Raw genomic sequence first — 11,788 nt, 5'->3', positions numbered from 1 at the left:
GTCATGTCTACTTAGAACGCAGGCTTTCCTTAAAAACTATTTTTCAGCCTTTTTTCTTTCATGACACTGGCATTTTCAAGGAACTGGGCCAGTTAGTCCACAGAGTGTTCCTCAATTTAGTTTTGTCAGATGCTGCCTTATGTGTACATTCAGGCTATATACTCCTTGTATGAATTTCATGTGGAGAGATTTTATTTCTCTCCTGTCGTTCCAAATGGAAATACTGGAAAAATATGGTATGTTGGTGATGTTGATTTTGACAGCCAGTCAAGGAATTGATTGTTTCTCAGTAAATGGAGAAACGCTGCAATTAAAAAGCAATCTGTAAAGAAACACATTGAGAATATGTAAATATTCTGCCCCTAATCAATGTTTTCTCCTGCATTGTGCCTCCAGTGATGCCTGTTTCACACTCCTGTCCATCTTCACTATTCTTACCACAAACCCATGACCTGCCACCTCTGCAGCTCTCTGCACAGGTGGCCCTCCACACACCACTCAGGGGGAACCTTCTCTCTGCCTCATGTCTGTCTTTCTGTCTTTCTTTCTATCTATTATCAGTATAGTTTTACAATCCATTGAACCTTTATTTTGATGCCCAAATTGTTCTACATCTGGTCAGCAAGGGCTCCTTAAAACTGGCTCTTGCTTTATTTTTGACCTTTACCTGTCTATTTTTGTTTGTTTGTTTGTTTGTTTTGGCACTTCCTTATTTCCTTCCACAGGAAGATATCCTGATATTGCAAGTTTTTCTGTGTCATCCCAGTTTTAGTCTTGGAATTGGATGTTCCTTCAAAGAGACCAGATTCTCCACAGTAGGAATCATGTTAGAAATCAAGCTTTGCATAGGAACAGCTCCAGTCTCCAGCTCCCAGTGCGAGCGACACAGAAGACGGGTGATTTCTGCATTTTCAACTGAGGTACCGGGTTCATCTCACTAGGGAGTGCCAGATAATCGGTGCTGGTCAGCTGCTACAGCTGGACCAGCGAGAGCTGAAGCAGGGCGAGGCATCACCTCACTTGGGAAGTGCAAGGGGAAAGGGAATCCCTTTTTCTAGCCAGGGGAACTGAGACACACAACACCTGGAAAATCGGGTAACTCCCACCCCAATACTGCGCTTTACCAAGGGTCTTAGCAAACGGCACACTAGGATATTATATCCCACACCTGGCCGGGAGGGTCCCACGCCCATGGAGCCTCCTTTATTGCTAGCACAGCAGTCTGCGATCTAACTGCAAGGCAGCAGCGAGGCTGGGTAAGGGGCGCCTGCCATTGCTGAGGCTTAAGTAGGTAAACAAAGCCGCCGGGAAGCTTGAACTGGGTGTAGCCCACAGCAGCTCAAGGAGGCCTGCCTGTCTCTGTAGACTCCAGCTCTGGGGACAGGGCACAGCTAAACAAAAAGCAGCAGAAACCTCTGCAGATGCAAACGACCCTGTCTGACAGCTTTGAAGAGAGCAGTGGAACTCCCAGCACGGAGGTTGAGATCTGAGAACAGACAGACTGCCTGCTCAAGTGGATCCCTGACCCCTGAGTAGCCTAACGGGGAGACATCCCCCACTAGGTGCAGACCGACACCCCACACCTCACATGGTGGGGTACACCCCTGAGACGAAGCTTCCAAAGCAAGAATCAGACAGGTACACTCACTGTTTGGCAATATTCTATCTTCTGCAGCCTCTGCTGCTGATACCCAGGCAAACAGGGTCTGGAGTGGACCTCAAGCAATCTCCAACAGACCTAGAGCTGAGCGTCCTGAGTGTTAGAAGGAAAACTAACAAACAGGAAGGACACCCACACCAAAACCCCATTAGTACATCACCATCATCAAAGACCAAAGGGAGATAAAGCCACAAAGATGGGGAAAAAGCAGGGCAGAAAAGCTGGAAATTCAAAAAATAAGAGTGCATCTCCCCCTCCAAAGGAATGCAGCTCATCGCCAGCAACAGATCAAAGCTGGACGGAGAATGACTTTGACAAGTTGAGAGATGAAGGCTTCAGTTCATCAAACTTCTCAGCGCTAAAGGAGAAATTGTGTACCCAGCTCAAAGAAACTAAAAATCTTGAAAAAAGAATGGAAGAACAGATAACTAGAATAATCAATGCAGAGAAGGCCGTAAACGAACTGACAGAGATAAAAACCATGACACGAGAAATACGTGACAAATGCACAAGCTTCAGTAACTGACTCGATCAATTGGAAGAAAGAGTATCAGCGACTGAGGATCAAATGAATGAAATGAAGCGAGAAGAGAAGTCGAAAGAAAAAAGAGTAAAAAGAAATGAACAAAGCCTTCAAGAAGTATGTGATTATGTGAAAAGACCAAATCTACATCTGATTGGGGTGTCTGAAAGTGAGGGGGAAAATGGAACCAAGTTGGAAAACACTCTTCAGGATATCATCCAGGAGAACTACCCCAACCTAATAAGGCAGGCCAACATTCAAATTCAGGAAATACAGAGAATGCCACAAAGATACTCCTCGAGAAGAGCAACTCCAAGACACATAATTGTCAGATTCACCAAAGTTGAAATGAAGGAAAAACTGTTAAGGGCAGCCAGAGAGAAAGGTCGGGTTACCCACATAGGGAAGCCCATCAGAATAACAGCAGATCTCTCGGCATCAACTCTCCAAGCCAGAAGAGAGTGGGGGCCAATATTCAACATTCTTAAAGAAAAGAATTTTAAACCCAGAATTTCATATCCAGCCAAACTAAGTTTCATAAGTGAGGGAGAAATAAAATTCTTTACAGACAAGCAAATGCTTAGAGATTTTGTCACCACCAGGCCTGCCCTACAAGAGATCCTGAAGGAAGCACTCAACATGGAAAGGAACAACCAGTACCAGCCATTGCAAAAACATGCCACAATGTAAAGACCATCGATGCTAGGAAGAAACTGCATCAACTAATGAGCAAAATAACCAGCTAATATCATAATGACAGGATCAAGTTCACATATAACAATATTAACCTTAAATGTAAATGGGCTAAATGGTCCAATTAAAAGACACAGACTGGCAAATTGGATAAAGAGTCAAGACCCATCAGTTTGCTGTATTCAGGAGACCCATCTCACATGCAGAAACACACATAGGCTCAAAATAAAGGGATGGAGGAAGATCTACCAAGCAAATGGAGAACAAAAAAAGCAGGCATTGCAATACTAGTCTCTGATAAAACAGACTTTAAGCCATCAAAGATCAAAAGAGACAAAGAAGGCCATTACATAATGGTAAAGGGATCAATTCAACAGGAAGAGCTAACGATCCTAAATATATATGCACCCAATACAGGAGCACCCAGATTCATAAAGCAAGTCCTTAGAGACTTACAAAGAGACTTAGACTACCATACAATAATAATGGGAGACTTCAACACTCCACTGTCAACATTAGACAGATCAACGAGACAGAAAGTTAACACGGATATCCAGGAATTGAACTCATCTCTGCAGCAAGCAGACCTAATAGACATCTATAGAACTCTCCACCCCAAATCAACAGAATATACAGTTTTCTCAGTACCACATCACACTTATTCCAAAATTGACCACATAATTGGAAGTAAAGCACTCCTCAGCAAATGTACAAGAACAGAAATTATAACACTGTCTCTCAGACCACAGTGCAATCAAACTAGAACTCAGGACTAAGAAACTCAATCAAAACTGCTCAACTACATGGAAACTGAACAACCTGCTCCTGAATGACTACTGGGTACATAATGAAATGAAGGCAGAAATAAAGATGTTCTTTGAAACCAATGAGAACAAAGATACAACATACCAGAACCTCTGGGACACATTTAAAGCAGTGTGTAGAGGGAAATTTATAGCACTAAATGCCCACAAGAGAAAGCTGGAAAGATCTAAAATTGACACTCTAACATCACAATTAAAAGAACTAGAGAAGCAAGAGCAAACACATTCAAAAGCTAGCAGAAGGCAAGAAATAACTAAGATCAGAGCAGAACTGAAGGAGACAGAGACACAAAAAACCCTCCCAAAAATCAATGAATCCAGGAGTTGGTTTTTTGAAAAGATCAACAAAATTGATAGACCGCTAGCAAGACTAATAAAGAAGAAAAGAGAGAAGAATCAAATAGACGCAATAAAAAATGATAAAGGGGATATCACCACTGACCCCACAGAAATACAAACTACCATCAGAGAATACTATAAACACCTCTATGCAAATAAACTAGAAAATCTAGAATAAATGGATAATTTCCTGGACACCTACACTCTTCAAGACTAAACCAGGAAGAAGTTGAATCCCTGTAAAGAACAATAGCATGCTCTGAAATTGAGGCAATAATTAATAGCCTACCACTCAAAAAAAGTCCAGGACCAGATGGATTCACAGCTGAATTCTACCAGAGGTACAAGGAGGAGCTGGTACCATTCCTTCTGAAACTATTCCAATCAATAGAATAAGAGGGAATCCTCCCTAACTCATTTTATGAGACCAACATCATCCTGATGCCAAAGTCTGGCAGAGACACAACAAAAAAAGAGAATTTTAGACCAATATCCCTGACGAACATTGATGCAAAAATCCTCAATAAAATACTGGCAAACTGAATCCAGCAGCACATGAAAAAACTTATCCACCATGATCAAGTGGGCTTCATCCCTGGGATGCAAGGCTGGTTCAACATACGCAAATCAATAAACGTAATCCAGCATATAAACAGAACCAAAGACAAAAACCACATGATTATCTCAATGGATGCAGAAAAGGCCTTTGACAAAATTCAACAGCCCTTCATGCTAAAAACTCTCAATAAACTAGGTATTGATGGAACGTATCTCAAAATAATAAAAGCTATTTATGACAAACCCACAGCCAATATCATACTGAATGGGCAAAAACTGGAAGCATTCCCTTTGAAAACTGGCACAAGACAAGGATGCCCTCTCTCACCACTCCTATTCAACATAGTGTTGGAAATTCTGGCTAGGGCAATCAGGCAAGAGAAAGAAAGGGTATTCAGTTAGGAAAAGAAGAAGTCAAACTGTCCCTGTTTACAGATGACATGATTGTATATTTAGAAAACCCCATCATCTCAGCCCAAAATCTCCTTAAGCTGATAAGTAACTTCAGCAAAGTCTCAGGATACAAAATCAATGTGCAAAAATCACAAGCATTCTTATACACCAGTAACAGACAAACAGAGAGCCAAATCATGAATGAATTTCCATTCACAATTGCTTCAAAGAGAATAAAATACCTAGGAATCCAACTTACAAGGGATGTAAAGGACCTCTTCAAGGAGAACTACAAACCACTGCTCAGTGAAATAAAAGAGGACACAAACAAATGGAAAAACATACCATACTCATGGATAGGAAGAATCCATATCGTGAAAATGGCCATACTGTCCAAGGTAATTAATAGATTCAATGCCATCCCCATCAAGCTACCAATGAGTTTCTTCACAGAATTGGAAAAACTGCTTTAAAGTTCATATGGAACTAAAACAGACCCTGCATTGCCAAGACGATCCTATGTCAAAAGAACAAAGCTGGAGGCATCACACTACCTGACTTCAAACTGCACTACAAAGCTACAGTAACCAAAACAGCATGGTACTGGTACCAAAACAGAGATATAGACCAATGGAACAGAACAGACTTCTCAGAAATAATACCACACATCTACAGCCATCTGATCTTTGACAAACCTGAGAAAAACAAGAAATGGGGAAAGGATTCCCTGTTTAATAAATGGTGCTGGGAAAATTGGCTAGCCATAAGTAGAAAGCTGAAACCGGATCCTTTCCTTACTCCTTATACGAAAATTAATTCAAGATGAATTAGAGACTTAAATGTTAGACCTAAAACCATAAAAGCCCTAGAAGAAAACCTAGGCAATACCATTCAGGACATAGGCATGGGCAAGGACTTCATGTCTAAAATACCAAAAGCAATGGCAACAAAAGCCAAAATTGACAAATGGGATCTAATTAAACTAAAGAGCTTCTGCACAGCAAAAGAAACTACCATCAGAGTGAACAGGCAACCTACAGAATGGGAGAAAATTTTTGCAATCTACTCATCTGACAAAGGGCTAATATCCAGAATCTACAAAAAAACTCAAAAAAATTTACAAGGAAAAAACAAACAACCCCATCAAAAAGTGGGCAAAGGATATGAACAGACATTTCTCGAAAGAAGACATGCATACAGCCAACAGACACATGAAAAAATGCTCATCATCACTGGCCATCAGAGAAATGCAAATCAAAACCACAATGAGATATGATCTCACACCAGTTAGAATGGCAATCATTAAAAAGTCAGGAAACAACAGGTGCTGGAGAGGATGTGGAGAAATAGGAACACTTTTATACTGTTGGTGGGATTGTAAACTAGTTCAACCATTATGGAAAACAGTATGGCGATTCCTCAAGGATCTAGAACTAGAAGTACCATATGACCCAGCCATCCCATTACTGGGTATATACCCAAAGGATTATAAATCATGCTGCTATAAAGACACATGCACATGTATGTTCATTGTGGCACTATTCACAATAGCAAAGACTTGGAATCAACCCAAATGTCCATCAGTGACAGACTGGATTAAGAAAATGTGGCACATATACACCATGGAATACTGTGCAGCCATAAAAAAAGGATGAGTTTGTATCCTTTGTAGGGACATGGATGCAGCTGGAAACCATCATTCTCAGCAAACTATTGCAAGAACAGAAAATTAAACACCGCATGTTCTCACTCATAGGTGGGAACTGAACAATGAGATCACTTGGATTCAGGAAGGGGAACATCACACACCAGGGCCTATTATGGGGAGGTGGGGGAGGGATTGCATTGGGAGTTATACCTGATGTAAATGATGAGTTGATGGATGCTGACAAGTTGATGGGTGCAGCACACCAACATGGCACAAGTATACATATGTAACAAACCTGCACGTTGTGCACATGTACCCTAGAACTTAAAGTATAATAATTAAAAAAAAAATAAAGAAATTAAGCTTTGCATAAGTGGTTGTTATGTGCCTTGCTACAGGGACAGTTTTTCTTCCAGGTCCTTTCCCTGACCTGAGCAAGGAGTTCATATACATACATCCAGATAGAGAGCTAGATAGATAGATAGATAAAGTACATAGGATACATAGGTATACATACATGTATACACACACATAAGAAGGAATATCTATCTATATATATATATGCATATACACACAGCATAAGAAGATAGAGATGATATATAGATATACATACACACATAAGATAGTAATATATATCTATATATACACAGCATAAGTAGATACAATATGATATATAGATATACATACATATATACACACATAATATAGGTATATATATATACACACACACACAGCATAAGAAGATAGATAGATAGATAGATAGATAGATAGATAGATAGATAGATAGAAGAGCAATCTCATCTCCCCAAAACAAGAGATACAAACTCCTGTGTGAAAGATATCATCTCTGTACGAGAAGAAAATACAGTAGCCACAGGAAACTAACACAATCACAAACACACACACATATGTACACATACATACACACATATATACACACACGTTACATAGAAATATAGATATCTATGACCTGTATTCCATAGATATCTATTATTCTATATTCCATCCAACTGGATGCCACACTGAAGGATGCTACTGTAATACATTATGACAAACTGTCTTAAAACAAACAAAATGTATTTTCTCATAGTTCTAGAAGCCAGAAGTCACAAGTCCAGGTGTCAGCAGGGTCCCACTTCTTCCAGAGCTGATAGGTGGCTACCCGTCTTGCCTCTTTCTGCTCTTGATGGCTGCCAGCATTCCTCGGCTTGTGGCAGCATCACTCCAATTGGGGCCTCCACGTTCACATGGTCTGTTCCTCCCTGTGTGGCTGAATGTCAGAAGTTCCCCTGGTTATCTCTCACGTCTGTCTTTCTGTCTTTCTTTTCATCTGTAATCAGTATGGACTTAAACGTATGTATATTTCAATAGTTTTACAATCCATTGCACCTTTATTTTGATGCCCAAATTGCTCTGCATCTGGTCAGCAAGGGCTTACAAGAATCCAAGCATGATGGTCCCTGTGGGTGATCTGGGATAAATGCCTGCTCTCATGATCCTCAGCATAATCCTCTCTACCGTATAAGATAATAGTCACTGGTTTGCCACATAATGTAATACTTACACATGCCTTAGGAAATGACTATATGTTATATATATAATATGCATTTATATATATAATATATAATCTATCATATATTATATATGAATTAATATATTACATATTATTGATATATGTAATATATATTCTATACATATTTTTAGAAAGCCATTTAACATAATACAGATTCCTTAGGAAGTGACTATGTATTTTTAAGCCATTTTCAGCCTATGACAGTAGTCATGATTTCATACTGATATTTCCAAATCCAAAGTGAATACATCTCCAAAATATTCTTCATAGTTTTTCAAGATTTTGATTCTGAGGGAGCAGAAATTCTCAGTCTTTTGCTGTAAGCTTCCCCCTTATATTTGTATTAGCCTAGAGATCAGAGAGTAATAGCTTTAGAATACATACTGTAAGTTCAAATAAATTTAAATTCATATACCAGTAACGTACCAGAGATGTTTAGTGTAACCTCATAGGTTACTGGCCACCGTACCATGGGCATTTTCATAGTAGACCCAGTGGGGTCTACACTTCTGCCTTCAATTCATATTCTTCTATCAGAGAAGATAAAGTGTGCACCCTCAAGGGCACCTCTTTAGCTGGAAAACAATCTGTGGAGTCAAATCTTTTTCATCTTTTCCAAAATAAATTCGGTTGATGTTCAAACGTATTTGTGGGTGATACTGATATATAATACAAAAGGCTGCATTTTACGTTATAATGCTGTGAATACTGAGATGCGTATAAACAATTCTGTATGCAGCATACTTAACAAGTGCACAAAAAACACATTAATAATACTAAATATTATAGCACTGATGGCAATGATGTATAAATGTAGGGGCTGTTAGAGCAGAGAAACAGATATGTGCGTGCACACACACACACTCACACACACACGCACAGAGCTCTGTAACTGAACCCTGCTGTTTCCTCGGATAGCACCACATATGGTCCTCAGTCTAAAAGCACCACAACATAAGGTGGTGGCACCCGCCCTGGAGCATTCTTAACAAGTAGATTATAATGGTGTGGTATGGGAAGCAGGGTATTAATTCCTTTCTTTTATCTTCCAGCCAGACAAACTTCTAGTAAAGTGGTAAATCATTTCCTACAACATTCTGTAGAAAAGATGGTTTTGTAGAACTCTACTTTATGGAGTTAAAGATGTAGAAAACCAAGAGTAAGTGCAAAACAAACGACATTTTTCACTCTATTTACATAATATACTTTGAGGACAGACATATTTTGGCACAGAACTTTGTTACAATATAGAGTACAAGACAAGGCTTTTGTTGATGGTAAAATATGCAAATTATGTGAACAAGTCGATATTTCCTTACTTGACAAAAAAATGAGAATTGATACAATTGAAATGTTTTTAACAATAAATTTATGCTAGCATACAAAACAGCAGCAAAGTCAAATTTGTCAGATAGAAAACCTTCAGCTTTTGATTTAGCAAGTGATCGATGTGTATTGTTAAATTATGTTAATGTTTTAATATGCTGGATTATGTATAATTTATAACTTTTGTGGCAAAAATGCATTAATGCAGACCAATTGATTAATCATTTCTAAGCTAAAATATCTAACAATATTGCATGTTATTTTTATTTTGTTTATCAAATCAGTACATGCCATGCAAAGTTACATGGTGGGTGTCTTTTAGAAGACACTGAGATGTAAGGGTGTTTCACTATTATCAACGTACGTGGATTCATGGTAGCTTCAATATTCCCATGATACATGTTAACAAAAAAGCATGAACGCATTATCCTAAACAGTATATTACACTGAAGACATTTTCTCACACTTCTTGCTTTTTACACCAAATGTTTCTATGCCCTTCTTGTATGTGTTTGAAGCAGAACTAGAAGTTTTATAATGAGAGATAACAGATGTAAATCAGAAGTGCCTTTTGGAGTCGCAATTTACAGCTTGAGAAGCATAAATTTTTATGGGATTTGCATTCGATGAGAATCCTGCTGTCACTAATTCTACGTTAATCTTTTATGAGAAGTCAACGTAAGATAATATAGAGATTATTATTTATGGTAAGCTAAAAATCACAACAAAACACTCCAACATTAATCACTGCATTGTAAATTATAATCTTGGCTTCTAATAGAATTAACAGAAGACCAAGTAAAATAACATAATTTATTGTATAATCCTGCAAATCTACACAAAGGATAATGAGAAGATACGTACTCCATCACAGACATGAATTTGAATGCTTTTTATAATCACTAAATCTTTGTTCTTGCTATGTTCACACAAATTGGATAGTAAAGAAGAAAATATATTATTTTAATAATTAGAGGAATAAGATAAATAAAATGTGGGATAGCATTCAAATTTATTCAGTCAAATAACAAAATAACAAGCCATATACAGGCATAAACTTATGGATCTCGCGTTTATAGGCATGCAGTTTCAGCAAAGTGCTATGTGCCATAAGATAATGGCGAAATGTATCTCCTTAACTTACTGGGGCTATCACGTATGCTGATGAGACAAATAGAAACTTTTTTGTGTTCTCTATTTTTCCCATGCAGAAATAACCTCACATGGAAAGAACTTAGGCAGGAGACAGGATGATAAAATTAAAGACCCACAGATAGTTTTGTAAAGAATAGTGCAAATTTCAGCTTTCTAGTCATTTTCAAAAAATTATCTGAGATTGATTAGCATATCTGCCTCATATCAAAATTAACCTGTTTTGAGATTGGCCTTGTGGGGTATTTCACGACTTCTATTGATAATAGTAATAGTAATAATAAATCTTGCTAATTTCTGTTTTATAAAACTTGTTAATGCAGTTTTGTCCTATACTTTCACCACTGTTCTGTAGAGAAAATGGAGTTAGCATTAATGAAGTTAGTCTCAATTAATGTAAGGTTTGGAAAGTGTAGGGAAATCTAGGACTTACTGAATTACTACTTGTGCCAGGTGTTATGGTAAATATTGCATATATGGTCCCTCATTTACATCCTTCCCAGATGCCTGTGAGGTTTGAGTATGATTTCTGTTTTGGAAATACAGAAATGAAACAAGAAAATTTGAAATTACTCAAAGTCACAGAGCTAGAAAAATGCCATATCCAGATGTGCCTGGCTCCAGATAGAGTACTTTGCCCTACAAGAGTGTTTTTTAAAACTGGCACCATAGTTGGAAGGTTTCCTAGAACACCGGGAGTCACTACTTCTGGGATCAGGAATAGTAGAGGTGACTTGACCCTTGACCCTTGGTCTCAGGAAAATACGCTTTTATTTCACCTGTTGCACATGCAGGAGTTTTACTATTACAAATCCCACAGAATTTAAAACACCCAGAGTGCACCCTAATTTAAACGGTGGACTTCAGGTGATAATGATGTGTCAATGTAGGTTCATCAATTGTCACAAATGTATGAGGGGGCAGGGGCTATATGGGAAATCTTGCTATTTTTCACTAAAGTTTTGCTGTGAATCTAAAACTGCTCTAAAAAATAGTCCATTAAGTAAAAGAAAAATAAATGAAAGAAACAGAGCCTAAAACGTCATTTTAAAATAGCTGTGCTAAAAAATGATACCACGTAAAGAATGACACATAAGAT

Source organism: Theropithecus gelada, chromosome 17, assembly GCF_003255815.1.
Source record: "Theropithecus gelada isolate Dixy chromosome 17, Tgel_1.0, whole genome shotgun sequence".
In the NCBI taxonomy this organism is placed as follows: domain Eukaryota; kingdom Metazoa; phylum Chordata; class Mammalia; order Primates; family Cercopithecidae; genus Theropithecus; species Theropithecus gelada.
Note: the sequence above shows the minus strand (reverse complement) of the source record.